At 41.6% G+C, this 23,472-nt stretch overlaps 1 long non-coding RNA gene across 1 annotated transcript in view; it reads right to left on the minus strand.

The window, feature by feature from the left end:
- Positions 1–23,472, minus strand: part of LOC146965206 (uncharacterized) — a 55,548-nt gene that overhangs the window by 29,632 nt on the left and 2,444 nt on the right. Inside the window, exon 2 of the long non-coding RNA XR_015034669.1 lies at positions 21,782–21,875. This is a non-coding gene — a long non-coding RNA (uncharacterized LOC146965206). The remainder of the gene's footprint in view (positions 1–21,781; positions 21,876–23,472) is intronic.

The following is a 23,472-nucleotide window of genomic DNA, read 5'->3' on the forward strand; positions in this document are numbered from 1 at the left end:
AGTCATCCATTGGATATTATCATCATCGGATTCTTTTTCTTTTCACATCTGCTCTGGGTGTGCAGAGTGTCTGTACCCAACATGTGACTCAGCCTCCCGTCTCCTTACCACTGCCCCCTGAAGCCCTCATTTCCTGTTGGGAGTCGGTGGAATTGGATAAAGGACACGGCTCGGGGCCTCTTGGGGCCCAGATTAGGGCCTGCTAGAGCACCAGAGAGCCGGTCTGGACACATCTCCATCCATCAAAAATCAAACCGACTCGAGGAGCCATTCAATCCCAACAGCAAAGAGGAATAATGTCCCCACAGCCAAAGCAGGTGCTTTTTTATTTTTCACCCTAGAAACACAAGCGCTGCAGTTGAGACGAGGCTATGGTTAAGGTAATGGCTTCAGCTGTAAGAACGTTTTCACCACAAACAGTGGAACAATGGCACTCGTCCACCATGTTTCAGGAGTTAGCCTGAACCTCGGGGTAGGACTGTGCCCAAGAGCTGACAGAGAGACGACTGTGTGTGTTGAGAGAGAGCTCATTAAGAGGACCCATGTGTGTTTAACAGATACCAAGAGCTCTCCTTCTTCCAATAACAACTCATTAATGAAGGTTTGTGTGTGTAAGGGAATTAGAGTGGCTGTAGTCATGAATCATGAGACACATCAGTCTTGTGTTATTGATCAGATCCCAAACAGCAGACTGACAGAGATAAACACGGCAGTAATGTGAGAGGCAGGAAGAACAACAGCTGTTTATATACATACGTCCATTTATCCAGATGCTTTCACGAATGGCCATTCTGCTTCACTTCCTGACAGATGATTGCACGATTATCCTGATGAGCTACATGTTGCATTAGGTAATACCTGTTTGAATTAGCTAATTAATGCTAGTGTGATTTTCCATTTTAACCCAGTTACCTCAACAGATCAGTCTACTGATATCGATAAGTTCATATTGCCAACAAACTCCCATTAGAAACCAATGTAAGTTTTTAAAAACAGGTTCCAGATAACAACCGATTTAATTGTGTATTTTCTGGATTTGTGAGTATTTACAGTGGGATTAAGTGGGAATTTAGTACCTATTTTAGACAACAATGGAACCCTATTGCAGACAGAAATATGAGACTATGGCCATACAGTATGGACAAAAGCTACGCATTGATTTTGTTTTTGAGGGAACTTGTTGACAACAAAATTCATATAACTTATTATTACATTAATCCTTTATATTTTCTGTCCTCTGGGAACAAACTGATTCCAATTTGTTCGCTACTGAGTGAAAAAACAACTTCCACCACAGTATAATTATTTACTGCTTTATATAGTGTGTTTTCTGTTGATCATAAATATATATTAATATTAAAGCCACTTTATTTTGAACATACATGCATAATAATTATAAGCAGTGTTTGCGCTTGGACATTAAAGACTCGCAAGAACTTGCCAAACAGCAGCTATATTAAATTGAAAAATATTTATTGTTTATCTTTTTTTGGGTCTATTTTGTGTGTTTTTGTGAAGTGCTATTTTATACAAATAAATTCATCTTGAACAGAAAATAAAAATGTGTTCTCAGATTTAAATTTTTGAAAGCACTTAACTTAATTGTTTATAAATTGACTCCTGACTGTGGAAAGTGTAATGTAAGTTGACAGACATACAGGTTAATTTTTGTAACTCGGTGCATTAGTAATTACTGAGCGACAACATGCAAAATCATTAATATGGTCCTGAAGTGAAAATCCATCTTAATGCTGCCCTTTGTGTCCTGAGCTCATTCATGGTGTTAATATTGACGTTCTTTAAAAGATACATCTGCACTCATGTTATTGTCCCATGATCTAATGTCACACATTCAGGGGACACAAGCTGCTGCCTGCTGTCACATTTCAGCCCCAACACAACAAACTACTGTATACTGGTCCAGGTGGAGAGCCAACAGATAGATAGAGAGAGAGAAAAGAGAGAAGAGAGGAGGTGAGAGTAATCAGTTATCACTGCTTTGATTTATGACCTGTTTTCAAGTTAAACATGTTATGTACACAATGACAACACCCCAGTTTATTGCAAAATACCTGCCTGCTTACAATAAAGAAGTATTCCATTTTTCCCTCTTCAAAGAATCTAGTCTGCTGCAGGGAAGGAAACGTAATTATAGAACAATAATAACATCTAAATGTAAAAAAGGAGGAGAGATGTGGGTTGTTGTCAGGGGAGAGGGGTGGTGGTGGTGGTGGTGGTGGTGGGTGGATTGGTTAATGGGCACTCAGCCTCGTATTCCTGTCTGTGAGATTCAAATTTGGTGGCCGGTTGATTCCCTGGCTCTCCACAACTCATCTCGGCCCATGCAGGCTTCCTGTGTGTTATTACCTATCAAAAGGTTCATAGTTTTTTATGAAGTTCTTTACAGAGCATTGGACAAAGGGAAAAAACTAGTTTAACGGCTTGCTAAGTCAAGGCGCAGCCCCACGAGATTCCTCTACTTCTCGGAGAAAGTCTGGAAATGGGAAACATATGTGCTTTGATGGCGTAGATTCTTTTTATTATTAGTTTGTTTTGAATTAGGCTTGTGATTGCAGGATCCTGGGAGGCTTTCACTATCCATTAAAATGTTGATTTGACGTAATACACCGCATTTTGGATAGGTTCCTCTGCACACCTTAAAAAAAAACGGCTATTGTTAATGATGTTCATACTGAAGGAAAGTGATTCTGTATTGATCTTTATGGGGGAAGTCTCCGGTTCCCCACATATAGCGGAGGCCAATGTGATCCGTCCCAACTGGAATAAGCTGGACAGAAGCAACGATGGCTCATCTGGTTCATAAAATGTTTTATAGCCTCACAAAATACAGTCTGGAGTTTGCCATGACGGTGTTTACCAAATGGTGAAATTAAACACACGCTGAAGCACTATTTCAAATGGAATATAAATATCTTCCCTTATAACTCATTTAACAATCAAACAACAGGCGACAAAGAGACATTTCTGTGTGTTTTTTTTAGCAGCTTAGGAACCATTGTCTTTAGCTTCTCTCTATAACTTATGTAAATATTTCTACTTCAGATTCCCTTTCAAATGAACCCATTTCATGCATTCATATTCTGCTCTGAGTCACAGGACAAATTCTGTAATTCATTAAAAATTCAGATGGATTTTATATGAGAATTAAGCCTCAGCTGTTGGGCACTCCCTGCCTGGGCAATGTTGCGTCTCATGCGCACAAAAAGCAGGTAGCCATTCAAAGTGGCAGCATGGTCACAACCAATAAGCCAACAGTGATTGGGCCTCTTCGGGTTGGATTTATTTTAATTCACTAATCCTGTAATGGTGGCCCATGTCTCTTTGGTTGTGGGGCTCCTTATTTGGGGATTGACAGCACAGAGCCGTGGCCAGCCTGTCTCATTGCTTCAACAGAAAACTCACAGAGCCACTAAGCGGTATTTGACTCCTTAAGCTCCTGGAGGACTAAGGTTAGGGGCCGACGGGGGTGCAGGGATAGAGGAAGGATGCAGGGGCTGTTGCTCGGTGTGCTGTTGGTAGTGGTGGTGCTGAGGCCGGGTGGAGGGAGGAGTGGTGTGGTAGGGACCTAACAGACGAAACATTCACCCAAAAAGTGCATCGCCTGGACTAATGGGGAAATTATTTATGAACTATTTGCAGTGCACCTGAAAATACCTCCAGTGAAATTATGTTTGGCAACCTGAACTGCTTTGAAGTCAATGGAGTGGCAATAAAAATTAGGCCTTCATTAGAGAGCTGGGCCTTTCAAACTGAATTGGCCCAGTCTCGGCGGGTCAGGGGCATTTAGGCAGCGCTCTGCTTCCTTTAGTTCTGGCAGCCACAGACACATGGAAGCAATTTGCCTGATTCTTTGCTGTTTTTATGATTTTCCCCTTTAATTTTTTTCTCACCACACTGCGCTCCTTTTATGTTGCATTTAGGAAATTAACACTAACCGACAAATTACTTTGTAAATAAAAAAGGTAGAGATTTAAAATGTCGAAACCAGGAGTAGCCCAAGGGCCAGTGTTCTCCCAGCAACAAAGAAATCCTTGATAACTGTTTAGATATGTCATCCCATGGCCCCGCTTTATTTTATCAAGTGTATAGAATTTTTCACTTGAGGCAAATGTAAAGCATTCATCGCGCCTCTTGTGTGCTGTACTTGTGCTGCATGTCCACAAAACCACACACACAAAAGGTGCACTTAAGAAAAAAAAACACTTGAAGGGATTTTGGGGGTCATTTACAAACTGCTTTTACGCTTTGGTCAAGCACAAATCTCATTCACAAAAAAATGACGGCAGTCGACTGAAGTGAAATTGTGTAATCTCCAGAAAACCAGATGCACCAAAGTCAAGGGGATTGTAATCTTCAGAGATGTAAGCTAATTACTTAATCACTTACATTTGTAAATCTTATTATTGTAAAAGAAATTGCTGTAGTGATTAAATTACTGATATTTATCTCCTAAAAGCGCTGATTAGGAGGTGATGCTAATCTGTCATTCTGAAAGGCTGATATTAACGGCATCAATCTAACAAAACAATAAACACTTAATATGAAAGAGATGTTTTGTGCACTCGGGGACCAGATGGCCTGCTTTAGTCTGGAATGTGCAATATTCTGGCCTGCTTGGCCACACCACTAATGATGGGAACCACAAACTGTTGACTTATTTAATTGAGTTGTTTTGCCCCATTAACCTGTTGTCTGACACGGCGGACACGAGAGTTGGGAACGAGATGTTTTTGCTTTACACTAAGATGGAAACAGTCTCACGTTTGTTCTCCTCTGCGCTGCTTTTCACTGTTATTTTGCACTTGGAAATCAAAGATCTAGTTAGTGATGTTGCATTAAAAAAAAAATCTCTTACTTAAAGAAAACTTTATCATATAATATATTCCATGTAGAGTAAATACTCAAACTCATAACTTAAATTGTGTTGCAGTGACCTGAAGAGTATTAATGCTTTTCTTAAACACACCACATTTTTTTTATCCTCATCCTGAATTTGGCATATTTTGTGCACCTTTTTCAAAACACTTTGAAAAATCCCAAACTGTACCAGTGTGTGAAGCAATCCTCCGGTGCTTCCTCTAATGCTACAGAAGTGGCCATAAATTATGCATCAGGAATATGTATATGTATTGACTTTAATAAGAGCTATTTCCTACACGCCAGCTTTTGTACCTGCTGAAGAATCACTGGGGTGCTTCCTAACGGTAGGCACACGTTTGTTCTCTCGCTCTCACACTCCTCCACTGACTTTCAGCTGGGGAAAATGAAACAAAAAGAGCATAATTAAAATAATAATAAAGTCTCCTCTTGTTTTGGGGGGTTCTGATATTTTTTTTCACAGTTGCATTAGTCAACGTTGGAGGAATCTGCTGGAACTGTCGAGGAGTGTTAGTGTAAATAAGTAAACTCTGCTTTGTTAGATTGTGATTCCTAATCAAGTCAGCGCTGACAGGAGTTCTCTCGCTCTGTCTCGCACTCTGTTTTCTCCTCTTTTTCTCCCTTACCTCTATCTCCGACGTGACACTCCATTGAGTGTTAGTACTGAATACTTGATGACACCGAAAAACAACAATGCCACTCATTTAACAGTGAAACAACAAGCTCCAAGCCCTCGCAATGTACACTGAAACGTATCCACAAAACAATGTTACTCTGCTTTACTCATCCATATTCCCTGGTCTTCCACCTCCTTGTCCCTCTGCCCTGACCCTGAATGAGGTTCACTCTGCTGTGCATGTCATTTGTCCACTTCTCCTTCCTGTTTTCAGCTAGTTGGCCTCCAGTGCTTTGTGCCTATGAATGCTAACATGTCTTACCTTGCCCTGGGCGAGAGAGAAAGAGAGTATACCTGGTGTTTGGCCATTCTGCTCCGGTAGTCTCTCTGGAAGCCTCAGACAAAAACATTCACAGACTTTCACGCACACACTCGGCAAACTCACACACACTGACAAGTCAGGCTGAGGTCTCGGCTGGCACCGGTTGTCAAAACTGAATAACTGCTTGTGCTTTCCATGTGTGCGCCTGAGCCATGTGGTGCCCTTCTCGGTGAGAAGACGGCTAAAATGGCTGTTGACATAAGAAAACAGCAAACTCGCCGAGCACGATGTGGACTCTCACTCCCTCGTGCCATTATAACACAATACACCACACACAATCAACATTCCTCGCAGCGGTGCCAGCAGAAAGGACGGGGGGTCAATCAGCGGCCTGAACTGTGAAAACCACAAAGAAGATGTCATCAAACAAAAATGCTTAGGTACACACGCTGAAAGATGGTTGCTAAACAGAGGGGGCAGGGCACTATTAAGATGACATCAGGGACAACCTCTCAACAGCTGCATGGGAGTGCCGTCTGTTATGGAGGCCCGAAAATGGAGGGCAATACAAGGGAACACTGATAGACTAACAGCAACAAGGGGAGGGGAGTCATCACCAGTCTAAGCATGTGTTGATTGAGCCTGGCTCTTTTTAACCAGCAGGCCTTTGGAGACCTGGTAGCTGGCAGTAGGGTCACAAGAGCACCAGCGGAGACATGGAGCTTCAAAAAGCTCTCCGTGCTTTATCGAGCAACTGCGTGTTGCGCGGAATGCGTCGCGCTGAGACTCACTTAGTCGTGGTGGGACCTGTTCTGATTGAGGTAACAGCTGGGATATGACATCAGCCATCAGAGTGTTGGCCATGTTTTCACTCACTGGAGCAATTCGGCCCTTTAAAAGGTTCCATCAGTACCACTCCGGCGAGTTGCAGAGAGTTGCTTTTCATCTCTTTGGCTGTGCAATCCACCAGCTGGTCAAAGTGCCCCGTGGTAAGAAGGACAGAGACGCCAGAGTGCTGCACTCATGAGTGGCTCATTGTCTTCATTGGCTCAGAAGTGCACAAGTGAGATGTGAGCACTTGCATACATAAAAAAAAAAAACATAGACACACACATATATATATTCATCTTAAATTCTTTTAAGCATCCAGAGATGCATTTTTCCGTTTATGTCTGCTCTTAAAGACTGTAACTGAAACCAAATGGCACCTATCTTTTGCGCCTATGAGTAAAATGGCTTTCGTGTGGGAGATGTTTTGGCAACATTTCCCAAACTTTGGTTTGACCTCTGCACAGGTACTTGTGAATGAATTTTCATGAGTGGTGCTGAGCTGTGCTGTGTTTTGGATTCAGCCTCCAGTCACAGTTTCCAACAGGGGCCTCTTAAAAATACTAAACTCAACCTCCTCCGAGTGCACACTGTGAATTAGCACTTGAATATTTCTAACATAAAAATCCCTTTTCACCCTGTCTTCTGTCCAAGTATCTTTCCACTGTGACACCGAGGGACCAATTGAGACAGAAATCTATTTGCACTGCTCTGTGGTGTGTATAAGACTGAGCTGAACACAAAGCGCACATCGCCCGGAGTGAATAAATCACCAGGGTGGAAGAAAAGAATGGAGAAGGAAAAAAAACACAGGCAAAACGCAGCTACAAAGCAGCTTATCACATTTAGCATGTGCTTATTAGGCCTCATGCCTCTGCATCGGCTGCTGAGAGATTGAGTTGAGCTATTTGAACTGGTTCAGACTGATGGTGAGTCTTGGGTATTCTGATGAAATACAGTGACATCGTCAAACTCACAGCGAGGCCTGCTATGTGGGCTACTCTCTGGGTAAATGGAGAAAACTATACACCTGACAAAGATGCACACTTTGATGCTTGTTTGCGTAGCAAAGCGAGCATTTTTATACAATCTTAAATGAGCTCTTAGCAGAATGGATTAATACTGACAAAGTTTATATCAATTTTGCCATGCTGGACTTTACAAAGAACATTTTTTCTATCGTTGTGGCTCCCGGAAACGCCAAACCATTCTTTAAAAGAAAATACCCATGATCTGCTCTTTGGTAACCCAAGAAACACATTATGAAAACATGATATAATGTATCTTTTATAGAGTGTTTTAGCCCTAATCAAGGTAAAGCGTGATGTATGGTTTGGGACTTTCAGATAATACATAACATAATGTCAATTTTGTGAGCAATTTTGTAGCTATATTAGCTTGTTACTGAGCATAAACCATGTGGCAGCATACATCTCTATACAACAATTAGTTTGTGTGGTGCTGTTCTAATTTAGTAATGTTAATCTCAAATTCAACACCTACTGTAGATGTAGGCTAGTTAAAAGGGGACAGGGCTTCAATAAGCATTAAATTAGCAACACAAAAGTTAAACATGGCAGTTACTGGGGATAAACCTGTAGCAGCAAATTCATCTAATTAGTTTGTGTGGTGTTGTTTTAACTTAGTGACATGTTGATCTCAATTTAAGCATGACAACATAACTAGAGGCTAGTTTAATAAAGCTGTTAACGCTTTAAAGTAAAAACAATTGGTCAATCATTGTTTTTTTTAGGCACTAGCCTAAAGGAATTATTAAATAATTGTTCCTCATCAGTCTAGAAGACAGCAAGTTCAACTTCACTCCTTCACTCACCAGTGCCTTTAGTTATCATGCTAACCAGCTAACCCTGGCCAGACTCAGTATTTTCCATTATGAAGAAATAGGCTACACTACTCAGAAACAATCAACAACCAACACCAGCCATTCCTGTGAAGAAACAACCTTTTAAACTTACATGTAGCCTAGGATAGCATATAAAGCTGATAGAACTGACACAGGAGCAGCAGTTGAGAAGCAAGAAATTAAAAGCGAAGCATATTTGATCAAAATATCACTCAGTAACTTTCAAACATTAGATAATGGACGTATTAAAAGGGAAATGGGGGCAACTGAAACTGGCTATGTAAATGTCTCGTAATTTCCAGAAGAATCTCTAAGAAGTTCCCTGATTCATTTCACACAGTCATTGGTTTAAATCAAAACCTCCACAGACTTCCCCTGATAGTGGGCTGATGCTGTAGGTACTGTACGGTAGTTCTGCCTCATCAGGTTTAAACAACTATGGCAGGTTCTCACAACATGCTACCCGTCCTCTGAAGCCTAAAGGGAATCAACAGCATTGTGACTGTCTCGGCTAACTTAAGCTTCTCTTTGTTTCTTTGCCAGAATAGGGCTCATAGGGTAGTCGCATGTTACTCCAGCCCATTCTCACGTCATTGCCCTGTCATACAGAATAAAGTGCTTCGGTCAGAGCTGCAGAGTTGGAGAAAGGTATGAAAAAGTGCATGGATACAGTTTTAGCTTTGGTCTTTGATAAAAGTTGCTGTTAACCCTCCCAATACCAATCTGAGCTCAACATTGGACATCATCTGTGGTTGTGCCTCTGTAAATACAAATGGATCTATGTTAATCAGACCAATTATTTTACATTTACTACAACAGAATATGCAGCAATAAATAACTGTCTCTTCTGTGGCTCCAGTTTACAAGAAAGAGATTTCCTTGCACATTTTTCCCGACATTCCTCAAATGCCCTGCCTTGTCCCCACTTTGATCTGAGGAAAGTTTTACAAATTTTGTGTGTTGAGCGCAGCCCTTAGCCTGCTGCACTCGCACCCCCACCACCACCCTGCCACCATCACACCATCAGCCCCCTGGTTCATTAGTCAACCTTTAGCCACCGCAGAACAATTAGCCCTGTCGTTCGCTCGCTGGCTTGACTCTGCCGGGCCGACTGTGCAGCGAGGAATAGTCCCTGACTAATGATTGGCTAAAGAGACCTGACAGCATGTTACAGCCACAGCTGTAATTGAATACAAGCTCTAACAAGCCTTTGAACAGGAGGAAGAAATATTTCATAAGCTTGATGCAATTTGGTGGGTGCATGTAATGAAAATAATGAATGTGATTCCCTCACATTTCTAACTTATAATTGATGTTTTTTTGTGGGGAGGGGGGAATAAAACAGATGGAGACAGATGCAGGGAGTGAATAATTTGAAGATTTTGATCCGTCTTCCCTTTCGATGTGTAAGAATTATTTTTTGGGCATTTTATAGCTGTTTACATACCAATTTGTTCTCTTTTCAGCGTTTATAACAAGACTGTTTTGCTCTGCCACTGATACGTCAAACTTGGGCTGCTTGACAAGCAGCTTATTATTTTACAGACAGTTTAAATCCCCGGCTCGGTCCCTCGGACGATACTAATTGTTGTGATGCATGTTTTTGGGCAAAACTGTCCTTTCAGATTCTTGTGATGGCACGGCCTGGCTTACACCCTCTCATGCCCAGCAAGCTTGCATAGCTCATGTGTTTTTCAAGCACACATTCCCAAGTATTCAAGCTGTTACTAAAACATCTGAACATGCTAAAAACAAATATTTTGATTATTTAGCTTAGCCCTTATCATAATTTGGTGAATAATTTGTGAATAATTTAGCTATGTCGTTTGCAGGGCACAGCAAATATGCTCTCTGCAAAATTGGCAAAAGTTGGAATGGAGTGAGGGGAAAGTTTTCTGCACTCGCTGTGGCCAAAATTGGGACAAGAAGAAGAAGAAATTGGACATCAAAGGCTAACACAATATCAGAGTCCAGTAATCAGGACATCCACATTAGACGAATGTCACAGAACGAGTAAATGAAAGGCTCAAATGATGAATTGGAACAAATTACATAGAAAAAACAATCAAATATTAAAAGAGGGCACACCACTTTCCCCTCTGACATCAAGGGTACACAGCGAGTAATCACACGATTGAAATGTTCATCATTGCCTCCATTTAGTGTAAGAGTAATAAAAGACATGTCAGAGCTGGGAGAAGAATCCCAGCCTGGCTTCTCATTACCCACAAGGGACAGAGAGACTTTTGGGCCTAATAAGGACATGATTTAGGCAAATCAGGTCGTTATGATAATGTGGCTGCTGATAATAAGGCACTTTTGCTCTTGTTTGTTTTCTTATTTTGTGGTGTATTTACCCTACATTGCTACTGAGGGAAAAAAAATGGGAGCATCTGATTGGCCCTTGTCTTTGATTTTAATTCTCCGAGTAGAGCACCCTTGATGTGTGCTTTCAATTCACCAGGGATGAATCAAGATGGGGTCTGAATTTTTAAACAAGGTCCTTTTTGCAGCCTATTTTATAGGATTATCACTGCCTTTGTGTGAGGGCAGTCAATGGAAGTAATTACCTGTGAGAATGTAAGTTTTCTAAAGTAGGTTAATGTCTGAAAGTTGAAGACACACTCAGAAAGTGCAATCGGTTTGCGACAGCAGGTGATGCATTTGGTGTATGTGTCTTACTGTGTTTAATCCATGAGGGGGGCTTCATAGACAAAGAACAAAGAACAGTGCACTGTGGTTCTGCACACACTATCAGCTGCAAATCACTCTTTGGATCATTGTGTCCAATTCAAAGTGTTTGGTAAGGGGATTATAGAGGATGCATTTAGTTCAGTCAGCCGACTCATGTGGAACAGATTTATTATGCAAGTCAAAAGTATGCAGAGCTGATATTTGGCGTCTAAGCTCTGACTGTCAATCCCCGAATGAATACTGCAGTAAGTGTGTTGAGAATATTTTTTTTACAGCTGTTAATGCCAGAAACTTAAAATGATTCTGGAAAACACTGCACTTAAATCAATGAATACATTTTTATCCAGTAGATTCATATTCACATTCTTTATTGTCATTCAACATGTTAAAAACACAGAATGAAAAGTGTCTCTCAGGACCACTGTAATAATACATAGATAATAAAAAAACCTAAGAGCCAATAGCAGTGGCTTTTGAAATTAACACAATCTGTGCATCTTTGGTTTGGTTAAAATATGGTTGGGGCTGGCCAACTAAAACATAGTTGAGCTCAGGGACTGCAGGCTCTCATATAAAAGGCAGACATACATAACCATTCAGCACTATGACCTCCACATCTGTATGGTTCTCCTTATAAATACCCCAAAACAGTCCATTGATAAGACCTTCTAATGCCATAGGAATCATAACTGCTGTCCATAATAGTCTGACGTTGTTATGGAAGAAGTTGGATTTTTGGGAGACAACTGTTCCCTTCATGTTTCCCTCGCTTGTCAATGTTGGTTCCTTGTAACCTTTAAGACTCTGCAAATGATCATCACAACCACCAGGAGTAATAGACTACCAACACCTCAGACCAAGAGGCCAACTTGGATGGCTAAAACTCTGGGCTCTGTTTGGCCATAATCCGCCTACCACTCCCCCTCACTTCTCAGTTAGGAAGATGATACAGTACAAAGCCAAAGAAGCCAAGAACAGTAGAATAGTCACTCAGTGTAACGGTCCAGCCACAAGAATTAACACACAGCTAGAACTGATGGGCTAATCAGTAATGCTAGTAGCAGTAAATGTAGTAAAACAATCAATCCACATACAGTTAACCAGCTAACGACAGCAAAATTTGCTAAACACATGCATGATATTGGTAACAGCAATTAAGATAACTTTGCTAACTGTAGCTAGTAGGCTAGCTAATTAAAAGAGACATGTAGTTGTGTAGTCATAAAGTTACTTAGAAACATCGAGCAGAAGTAAAGTAAACTCTGAGTCAGGAGAGCTCTGGACCGATGGCTGTTCTCCATGTGGGTAAAGCCAGACCACTGCTGGCTCCTCTGTTGGACTAGGAAATAAATTCACTCTTGGATTTATTCGCTGGGGCCAGCTGCAGGAATGACACTGACAGAGGCGGTAAAAGCTTTAAAAGCTTTATGGATGTTTTGACGGTCCACCGGCCGACCGGGATTTGAGCCAGTAATCCTCATTGTGGCCAGTCGGCCTTTTTAAAAAACATGACAAAAACATGGCTTCTTCAGTGGAACTTCAGAGAGTTCTGTGAGGTCACTTTTAGAAAATGGCTTTATTCTTGCAGAGGTCATTTGTAGGTTTTGGTTTTTGGTTTTTCAATAAACAAAGGACAAACAATCCTGTCCTGGTGATACATAAATGTCTCTATTGTCATTGTCGACAGCAGCTACAAATAATGCACTAAGAGGTTACATTTGAAAACAAGATTGCACTCCAGCCAAAACCACCGTTTGTTGCTTGGAGCATGTAGGCTACTCACTGTTCAGGAAATGTTATGTAAAGTGATACACATCAGATGATGATAACAACATGGATACAAAGCAAAGCCAACAATGGGTTATAGTGCTTCCCAAACTGATCTGTGTTTAAAGTGGAGGTTTGTGGTTATTACTAAATCCCTTCCATCCATTTTCCTGGGCCATATTTTTTTGAACAACTTGCAATTGGAAAGAATAAATATGATATTTTTATGTTCACTGATGATATCATAATACGCATGCTAGCATAAGCAGCAAATTATTCATTTGGTGATGTCCCATAATCTTCATCATCAGACTGGCTGCCATGAGATTTTCTAATGTGATTAACGTTCCCATGGGACCAACTCATTTGATTTTAATGGCCTTGTGGCTTTTTTTCTTTTACACCGCAGGATAATTTTTATTTATTTATTTATGTATTTATTGCTTTAATACATTAATCCAACACTCTGGAATATTGAAATGTCCTGGTATTTTTAAATTGAGGACTGCACTGGACGTGGCGACCTTTCAGGGGCTTCACACTTCTAAGTGTTTGCAGTGCAATTCCACAGACATGGAGAGAGAGACAGAGGACAAAACAAGACGGAGACAGTGCAGCCACTTTTCCACAGACAAAGGCAAAATGGAGAGAGGACAGAATTAATTTGACAGTGAATAAGTGACAGCCGTTCCCGTCCTTTAGTGCCGCTCTTTCTTCTCCTCTCATACCCCATCCCAAGCCGCTCTTCTCTCTAATTGCACGGTGGACATCTCTGAGCACGTTGGGGAATTTCACCCGTGATCTGGCACAGATTAACAGTCCCACTATGCTTTGTTGCTGCTTTATTTGCATGATAATTAGTTGGTGGCAGTGTGTATTCTAATTTATTTATTATTTCACAAATATAGGTACACAGGGAGAGGGAAAGAGTGAGCTAGAGAAAGAGAGAGGGAGAGGAAAATAGAACAATGTGCATTAATTAAAGTGATTAAAGGATTGACTGAACTTTGCCTTGATGTGTTTATTCAATTAATAAGCAAAGTGGCAGATGACTGTTTGACTTTTATAACGATTAATTGTACCGTTTTCGTTAATTTAGGCTCATTCATCTTACACACATCCTCTTAAGCCATCACATCAATCTCAACCCATTTTCCCTGAGACTCTCCAGTCTTCAGTTTCAAAACAAACTCACTGATTGTTCTTCTGGAGGTTTTTTACACCAATTAGCGATTAATTGGCAATTAATTAGCGTTTGGGATCAGAGTGAGCCTTCAAAAATTCTCATAGGGCAGTTAGGTTGGTCTTCATTTATCACTGATCTTGACATGGCATGTGTTTCCCTTTTTAGTTCTTTCTTTTTAATTTAGTATTTGCTTTTTCAATTTCCTAATAATATCAGAGTGGAAATGGCACAAATTATCTTTTAAAAAAGATACATGTCTGACTATACATGTGTGCATGTCGCAAAAGGATTTGACTATTTTTTGGAAAATATTAGACAAGTAGGATGATGCCTGTAAAAAATAAATGCAACACTGCATCTAGAGGGCAGAGCGAGCCTTTGGATAAGTCATCACTCCATGTGCCACTCCATCAGTGTGATGTGTGCACTCATTAAACTCTTCTTCTTCCTCACTCTACAGTAGAGGTCAGCGTCCACCACCCTCCACCTTCTCTACACCACCCTTGCAGAAGCTTCTCTGAGGTCTGGACACCGGGGAGAAGGAGCAGTTTGAGTCGAGTGCTTGCGAAATCAAAACACCTCTTTATTGTCCGCCTCTGTATCCTCCTTATTCCCACTGCACTGTCCGGGGGAACAAAGGGAGCCGTCTATTTCTCTGATAGAAACCAATGGTTGGAAAGAGGTTTGATTTGAGTGTTGAGGATGCTATTTGCCTAGAGAAAGCCTGAGGATGAGGGCTGATCGCACTGGCAATGGAATCGGGCTGTCAGCTGGCATCTAGCGATAATTGCTTCCCATGGCAGGACCCCGTCGGCCGGGAGAAGAGGAGCGCAGTGTGGGGAGTCAACGCGGGAATCCATTTTCACTGCAGCCCAGTCATAATTGTTTCGCGAGCATGAGGATACTTGTTGCCAATCTGCGTGAGGGCCAAGCTCTGATTGACACCCATTGACCAAAGAGACCTGGGGATGAAGGGAGAGGGGGAAAGGGGCTTGGAAGGCCTTGAGTATCACAGTGATTGTCACTCAAAGTTATGAAGTGAAGGGGAGAGGGAGGGTGGTGGTAATGGGAAGGGTGGGAGTAAAAGCAGAGGAGGGGAGGAGGAAGAGGAGAAAACGAAGCGTGATAATCACGATTATATGTTAGTTCAATTATCCCGTTTCCTCTTTCATTATTTATCCTTCAAAATCCAACCATCTCCCTGGTGAACGATCATTTACACAAGTCAATAAAGCAGTAAGGCTGAAAACAAGCAGCACGGACAAACGTAATGATTTTCTCAGCACTATACTCTACAGGGGCAAATGTATATTTTATCTGCTTTAAGCTGCAGGAGAACTATTGATTAGTAATTGATAAGATCATCTCTTTTAATAGACACAGAGGCCTGTCCGCTTTATCTAAGAGATCCTTTACACTGATTGTGATTACCATACGATCTATAGCTCAATTTGTTTCTGCGAGAACAACTTAATATCTGAAACCCGCGGCGCCACCGCTCCGTGAGACGGCTTGGATCTATTTGGCGAAAGCACCCAGGGAACTTATCACTCACCTGTCCAAAGCTAATTCCGCTCGGTGTCAAGCATGGAATTGGATTTAAGGACAGAGAAGTTGCGCGGGTCCGTCTGCTGTCAGCAGGTCCCAGAACCCCTCTCGCGTGTCACTTCAGCGCCGGGTGAACATGCTAAACTCCTAACAGGGTAAAGCACCATCACAGGTTATCTGAGGCCCTGGGCAAATCTCTGATGACACTCACAATTCCCCATGTACCTCACTACTTTGGACCTGGATCCCCGAATATCTCTCAGCAGAGGCAGCACATTGTATAGGGAATAGGTACTCAGTGACCCTGTGACAGTGATGTCCTGTTAGCTGTCAGCCGGATGCACAACACAAGTGCATTCTGGGTAAGGTTTGATCCATTACAAGAAAAAAATGTATAACTGACATCAACCGAAAGCCTTAAAACAAGCCAAATCACACCTAACAACAGGCAGCTCTGAATTCTCAGCGGCATCAGGTCGGTGTGTTTTACCATTCAGAGAGCGCTGGTTACATCCATACAATGACAGAGTAATTGCTGCGGTAACAGTGTTGTTTAGAGACTGGTCAGGGTCAAGGGTGAGAGATTACCCTGAAATATTTTTCCTGAGGAGAAATGGCTGCCTCGGTCGTCAGCAACGGCCTGCTCACTGCTTAGCCTTGAGGCATTCAAATTGACAGGTCTCATTATGTGTGAACTCCCAATATTCCCCTTCGTATTCCATGGCCTGTCAGTCCTCCACTGCCTGTCCATCTTGCTGCAGCAGCACCTCAGCACCCACTCACTGACAACCACCATCTCCTTGCCAAGCTTTTAGGCTTGGAATGAGGTGGATGGAGAGAGAGTATGAGTGTGTTTGTGTGTGTGTGCATGGGAGGGAGGGAGTGTGTGTAGGTGTGGGCACAGGCAGGCTTTATAGAAAGCCCCCCGTTCTCTGCTGACAATCTGACAGGGGTCCACTTGTAAACAAACTGTAACAACCGGCGTGATCTAACCTATAGCATTGTACTGCAAATTAGAAGGGTACTCACACCTCCCATACTCTCTCTCACACACACACACACACACTCACACACAAGCACTTACATATAAATTTACGCAGGTGCATACACATGTAAGCACACACACAAACACGCACGCACAGGCATGGTGGTACCTTAGCAGAATCTTAAGTACCTTATGCAAACTGTATGTTTGTTGGGGAGGTACAGGCAGAGCACTGATGAGTGGCTCATTATGGCAACACCAGCACTACACACTGGGTATCGCATAATCAAAGCCTGGGGGTACGTATTAATTATCCTTTTGAATAGTGATGAAATTTTAAAAAGCTTCTCCTTAAGGCTCACATCACGGATAGATGAAACAAAGCGCAGCACAGCTTGTGCGCCCAGGCTCACATGTGTTTTTACATCTGTTCAGGATATTTCAATTTGATGCTCAACAAGCTGAGACCGAGATTAAAGGATAATAATGTGTCATCCTCCACACAAGCATCTCTTCCAGAGCGAGTAATAGCACATCAGCAAGCAGGCAGGCAGGCAGGCAGGCAGGCAGCTCGGCTTCTGGAGGAAAGCTAGCTAACAGCCATCACAGGCGAAGTCGATCCAGTCACGCATGTGACTCCTGCTTCTCTCTAGTCAAGGTTGCTGATGCACTGTCTCTCTCTTTCCACGCACACGTACCAGTTGACTGGGAAAAGAGAATACATAAAGGGGAGGGGAGGGGAGGGTTGTATTGAGATTTGCTTGAAAGAAATATTTATGAGCTGATTTTTTTTAAAGAAAGCGTTGTCTTTAATGAACATGTTTAAAGATTGTTTCACCATCTATAATTTATATGGTAGGGCTTCGTCAGGGAAAAAGGGCTAGTTTCAGTTTGTACATGTGAATCCCTGATCATGGCAGTAAAGAGCATCCTGAACATCTGCTTCACCACAGAGGTGTGACTGCCTGGCACTGCTGTGGCGTACAGAGGGGCTCATGGGATATAGAGTCATTGTGAGCGTGAGGATAATTTGTTGGCAGGCTGTACGAGGAGCCGCTGATTGACACTCGCTGACCGGAGGAGCAGGAGGACGGAGGCTGGCGAAGGCCTTGAATATCAGCATGACTCTCTCAGTCAGAGCAATGGGAGAGGGGGAAGGTGAGGGAGGAAGGTGGACTGCGATTGAGTTTAGGATGTTTCTGTAATTATCTGCTCTCCACCCTGATCCACGTCCTCTTTACAGAACTGATCCTTTCAAAATTCAGCTTCCTTCCTGGTGAGTTCCCATCAATAAAACAGTAGCCCTAACAACAAGCACCACAGGGAAGCAAAGTTATTTTTCTTTCTCTGTCAAAGCAAACATTCACAAGAGTCTTTTACATGATATGAACGCTGTTATAATAATAACTTAGAATACTTTAAAGAAGCTCTTTAGACAAGTCCTGCCACAATAACTCTCCCGCAGCTTCATATCATGTCAAATCAGCATCTTATAATGGATGCATGGATATAGACACTGAGTGACCAGTTTATTAGGTAGCCTACACAGGGCAGTTACAATGTGGTGATACTGGTGCCCCAGGGGGGACTTCAGCAGTCAGGAGTTTATGTAAATTAATATTAAAAAAAGGTTTATTCATAATATTTTAAATGTGTTTTTTTGCTTTTGAAATTAATTCAAAAATGAGTCAGCTGGAGGCTAACACCCGGACACCACATGAGAGCATGAATAAGAGCATGAAAAGAACAATAAAACTAGTTTTAGATAGCAAAATAGCAGGGAAGTTGAAATTGTTGTAAATATAATAGACAGGCTACAGCTCAAAGAGACAAATAGAGGTGGAGAAAGAGTACAGCTAAAGGTTTTATTTTAACAGCTTTAAGTAATGGCTAAACATCTGTGTCGCTCCAAGTAGAAGCAATGGAGGTAATGGATGAATGGATAAAATACTACAAATTATGGAAAGAGCTAAAAACAAACAAACAAACTGCTGAGACAGATTCATTTGGAATATCTAATCTGACATAAATTATAAAAGCAACGATTGATTGTTTTACTTAGCTAGACTAACATTAATACTGACAGTTTAGTTGTATCACAATATAACGCTTATGATATAAACTTTTATGGAAATAACAGTGTTACGTAACACCAATATATAAGATCAGTTCTCTCATGTAGTGTATGCTATCTCATGTGACAGGGCTGTACCGTGCCACACATGAAGGTTATTCAAAACAACAGACTATTGTTGAGCGTCAAAAGGGGGCTAGAAAGTGGAATAACATTCAAAACAATAATAAAGTTATAATTACATATTTATCTCATACATTTTAATTAAGCTATATTGAAACACCTTTCAGTTGAGCTTTGTGAGAAAGGCCCTTTGTGTTGCCGACCAGCGAAGGGCCACATACAGTAGCCATGTTGGCAGTGCAAGTGCACACCTGTGCGGCATGTGTGAACAGGATGGCTGCTTTGAGAGCTTTTGAGAGTCTGGGTTTTTTTTCCATAAAAAGAGAATATGAAACCATTTCTTGCAGTTGAACAATATCAAAAGTCAGGGAGCCAGCCTCCATGACAACATGCATCAGACCTCCTTTGGTTCAGCAGAGCAACGTTTGTCTGGATGTCTCCTTCTATGACCAGAGTGGATGATCTAATCGCCTGCTGCTGCTGCTGTAGATACACCCTCAGTGATGACAGCATGGCTGAGCAGGTGAGGTCACAGCCAATTGTCACTAATAGGAGCGAGATCAGCCGCGGCACTAGCAACTGTGTAGAAACTCTAACCTTATTATTTACAAAGCTGCACCTCGAACCTTATCAGTCTCAAACGAAGGTTTGCCTTCAGCGCGCGGCTGAGCGCAGATTATCACAGTCATAAAAAGAAGAGAGGGGAAAACAAGCTATACTGTAGCTGTCAAAATTTCATCCTGTCTGAATTTCTCCTTTACAAGTGCCTCACTATATGTAAACACAAGCACACACCCACACAAAGACACACTTCTAAACACACAGACGCACACAGAAAGAAGGTACACGCCACACACATGCACACACTCACACAAACACACACACTGCAATTTCTCCAGTCGAGGATGTTGGAAAACCTGTCAGACTCTCACAAAGAAAAGCAAATTTATTTATTTATTTGAGTTCAGAGTAATTACAGGCATTACCATGGTGCTTGGCTGTGACATCTCTTTATAAAATCAGGTGTCAGAGTGCGCCAAGTAGAGACGTGCCAGGGAGGAAATGTGACTCTTTTCCTCCTCTAATCTCTAATCAAATTAAATAGGTGGGCACTTTCTCCTGCATTTTGCTCTCTCTCTCTCTATTTTTCTCTCTCTCCCATCACATGAGACGGGAGCAGATAAGCTTTGCCTGAAACTGCCAAGTGTACATCTAGATACCATGAGAAATCCTGCTTGTCAGCACTTCCGTAATTTTTTGGTCCTGAGGAATTTTTCAATATGACTGCACGAGTACACACAGCAGCAGCTCAAGGAAAACACCAGAGCCAAGAATCCAATTGAAGGTATTTGTTTCCATTTCCGGCTATTTGGCAAAGATGAGACTAGATAAATATGTTATTCATTCCCGCCGAACACAGTGGCTTCTGAGGAAATATGTTACTCTTACCTCTTTTCTTTGACTCTAAATAATTGAACAGAGAGAGGAAGGCCTCTGCAGGGTTCATATTGAGTTTTTACTGACTTTTTCCCCACATCTGCTCCTACTGTCTGTCTTCCTTTACACACACGCGCGCGCGCACACGGATGAAGATTCATGCTCACACTGATCACATGACAACACAGCTGTCTGAAATGTATGGCTTTGAGCTTTTGACAAAATAGGCGCGATAAAGATGAGTGCAGGTACAATATGGTCAGACTCCGCTGGGTTTGCGGATGCTTACACTCCTCCTCCACTACCATGAGCACTACCAGGCGCCCCAGGGCCCTGACAGAAAAGATATGACATATTTAAAAAAAAAAAAAAAAAACTAGAAGGGGGGGAATGAAAACAACTTCCCCCCATGAAGAGAAAAAAAAAAGCCTGTGTTTTACATCTTTCTCACAGCGACAGCTTCAGGGACAGTTTATGTGCGAGAGACAAAGATACTTTGACACTGTCAGCTTCTGTCACTGAAGCTACCAATGGTTGCTGGCGAGGAGTCGCTACAGCAAAGCGGCCTGCTCCTCTCGTGTTGATCTGTGCGCGTGTGCGACTGTGAAATGGCTGGCTCTTTTGTGTGTGTGCGCGACTTGATGTCTAGAGGCCTTTATGATAATGAATGCTAGGTCTTCCCCCACTAAAACATATCAATAAATAAAACATAGGAACCTCTCCATTGTGGTTGATTCGCACACAGAAGAGGCGCAGGCCCCTTTTAGCTCACTGCCACTTTAAGGGAGTGTAGCTTAGCTGTGATACAAATACACCATCATAAACACTTAAGATGAACAATCCACCTGAGACCGAGAAAGCAGCCCTTTTATCCACGGTGAAGGAGAACTATACATAATTAAGAGAGGAAAGTGTAAAGATGTAATTGGTATGTTGTTGATAATCTTGATTACCATTATTAAGTAGTTTTTAAAGATACATGACTCTGAGCCATATTTAGAGGACTTAACTTATTAATCAGGCAGCTGTTTGCTGTAGCTCTTCAGAGAAATACAGAAGAAGAGGTGCAGCATTAACAGCGCGAGTGTGCACGAGGAGAGGAGCCATAGTGCTATTTTAAGGTGAAATTAGTAATCGAGGAAGGAAACTAAATTGAGAACTTTGTTGGATGCGAAAAAAGTGATGATTAAACAAAAGCTTCATGAGGATATAAACATCACTGCACACAGAGGAGTGGAGCTGACAACCAGAATTAATACAGTCAAAACCCATTTCTAAATCACCGACTACATGAAACGCAATTAAGAAAATGACTCCAGCACAATGGCGCGCACAGAGGCCAGGCAAGTTCCTCTTTGTGTCTCTTAGTAATCTCTGCATAAGTCTCTGTTTCTTTGTGTCTTGGCTCTGACTGCAGAGGTCATGTTGTGGGTCTTACCTCCGGGTTTGAGGTTCGCTCTCAGGTGCCGTCTGACGTCCGGGCGTAGCTCACCCCAAAACATCCCCAGGCTCCGACTGCTGCTCTTCAAAGACTGCTTGAAACACACACACAAAGATTAAACATTGATTACCAGGAAAACATCGGTGATGTTTATTTCCAGAGGCAGAATAGTTGTACAAAGTAAAAAAAAAAAAGAGAGAAACAGTAGAAAATAACTAAATGAGCTGTTGAAAAAAATGTTCTGATGATGTAAAACAAATGAATGGACAAATGGCTACGTTTCAATCTGTAAAATTATTTTCTTTGACATTAGTGATCCATCAACATTATAATAAGAAAGTTGCATCTAGTATAATTGAAAATCAGTTACTGTGGGAGGGTGTTGTACAGTATGAGGTAAATGGGGGAACTTTTGAGCTGATAGTGAAGCAGTTAACAGATACAGTAAATACACGTCATTATAAAAGAAAAAAGAAACTTGATTGCAACATCATATGGCAATAAACACAAAATGTTTTTCCTCTTTTTTGTACTTAATCTAACATTTCCCTCTCTTGTCGTTCATCAGTTATAATCACAAGGACTTAACTTACAAGTTAAAGTGTCACATCTAAATGACACAAGGTAGAAAATTCACCATGTTGAGTATATATCATGCACTACTCCTCCCCGGCTCCCTCCCCCCTCCTGCACACCAGCATCTGAAGGTGTTGAACCCGAGCTTTATTTAGGGGTTCCAGCCTTTGTGATGATGCTTGTCATCATAGCCATACTGCCCTCCATTGGTGAAAACACATATTACAACAACAGTGCTGAGGGGGCGAAGTCAGTATTGACGTTCCAATTTGACTAATAGCGTTCAGGGTTATTAGAATCAGGTGTGATGAGATTATTGAGGATGGTGAAAGACTTCATTTTGATGTTGCCTGCCGCTCTGAAGAACTGTAAATCATTACAAAGCCCAGCATCCAACAAGTTGTTTATCAGACTACTACAGTAACAGAGCAGGTTTATGTTTGTTAAAAATAACTTCTGTCAATGTGTTTTGATGCAGTTGCTCTTGTGTTTTGGCTCTCGAGTCTCCTCAGTCTTTCACCCGAACGGTTTTCTTTCTTCCCCTTCCCGTCCAATTAGAGGTGGGCATCATATCAAAAACCTGTTTTATAATATTGGCCAGTGTTTGAATTTCAGCTTAGTCGTCACTGAAGCAACATTCCCAATGAATTCAACAACTTTTCTCTCTATTCTTCTAAATTACAATGTGTAGAAATGTCTTTGAGATGTGTTGCATTACACACATGGTTGTCATTGAGGGTAAAGCAGTTAATGAACCATAATATATTCCTGGTCATACTATTCTAACTATCTGCCAAAGTAAGGAAAGTGGTCAAAGAAAAAGGGAGAGCAACCAGTTAAAGTGAGCCAGGTATTTGGTATGGAAGGAAAATACTGATTGACCCACATTCCGGTATAAAATACAAATATATACATTTATATGCATAGTACACAAACAGGAAACATACTGTAATGGGTGAAATCTGTATGAATTTGTTCACGTAAAGTTCAAGTTGACTTATTATATATTATATTCTCAATCGTGAGGGGAAAAGAAGAGCATAGAGAAAAAGTGGTCACTAATTTATCTTAACTATGTCTTATTTTGAAAAGGCACTTTCTAAAGAAAAACC

This window comes from Trachurus japonicus, chromosome 21 (genome assembly GCF_045865225.1).
Source record: "Trachurus japonicus isolate A0001 chromosome 21, Traja_1.0".
Lineage (NCBI taxonomy): Eukaryota > Metazoa > Chordata > Actinopteri > Carangiformes > Carangidae > Trachurus > Trachurus japonicus.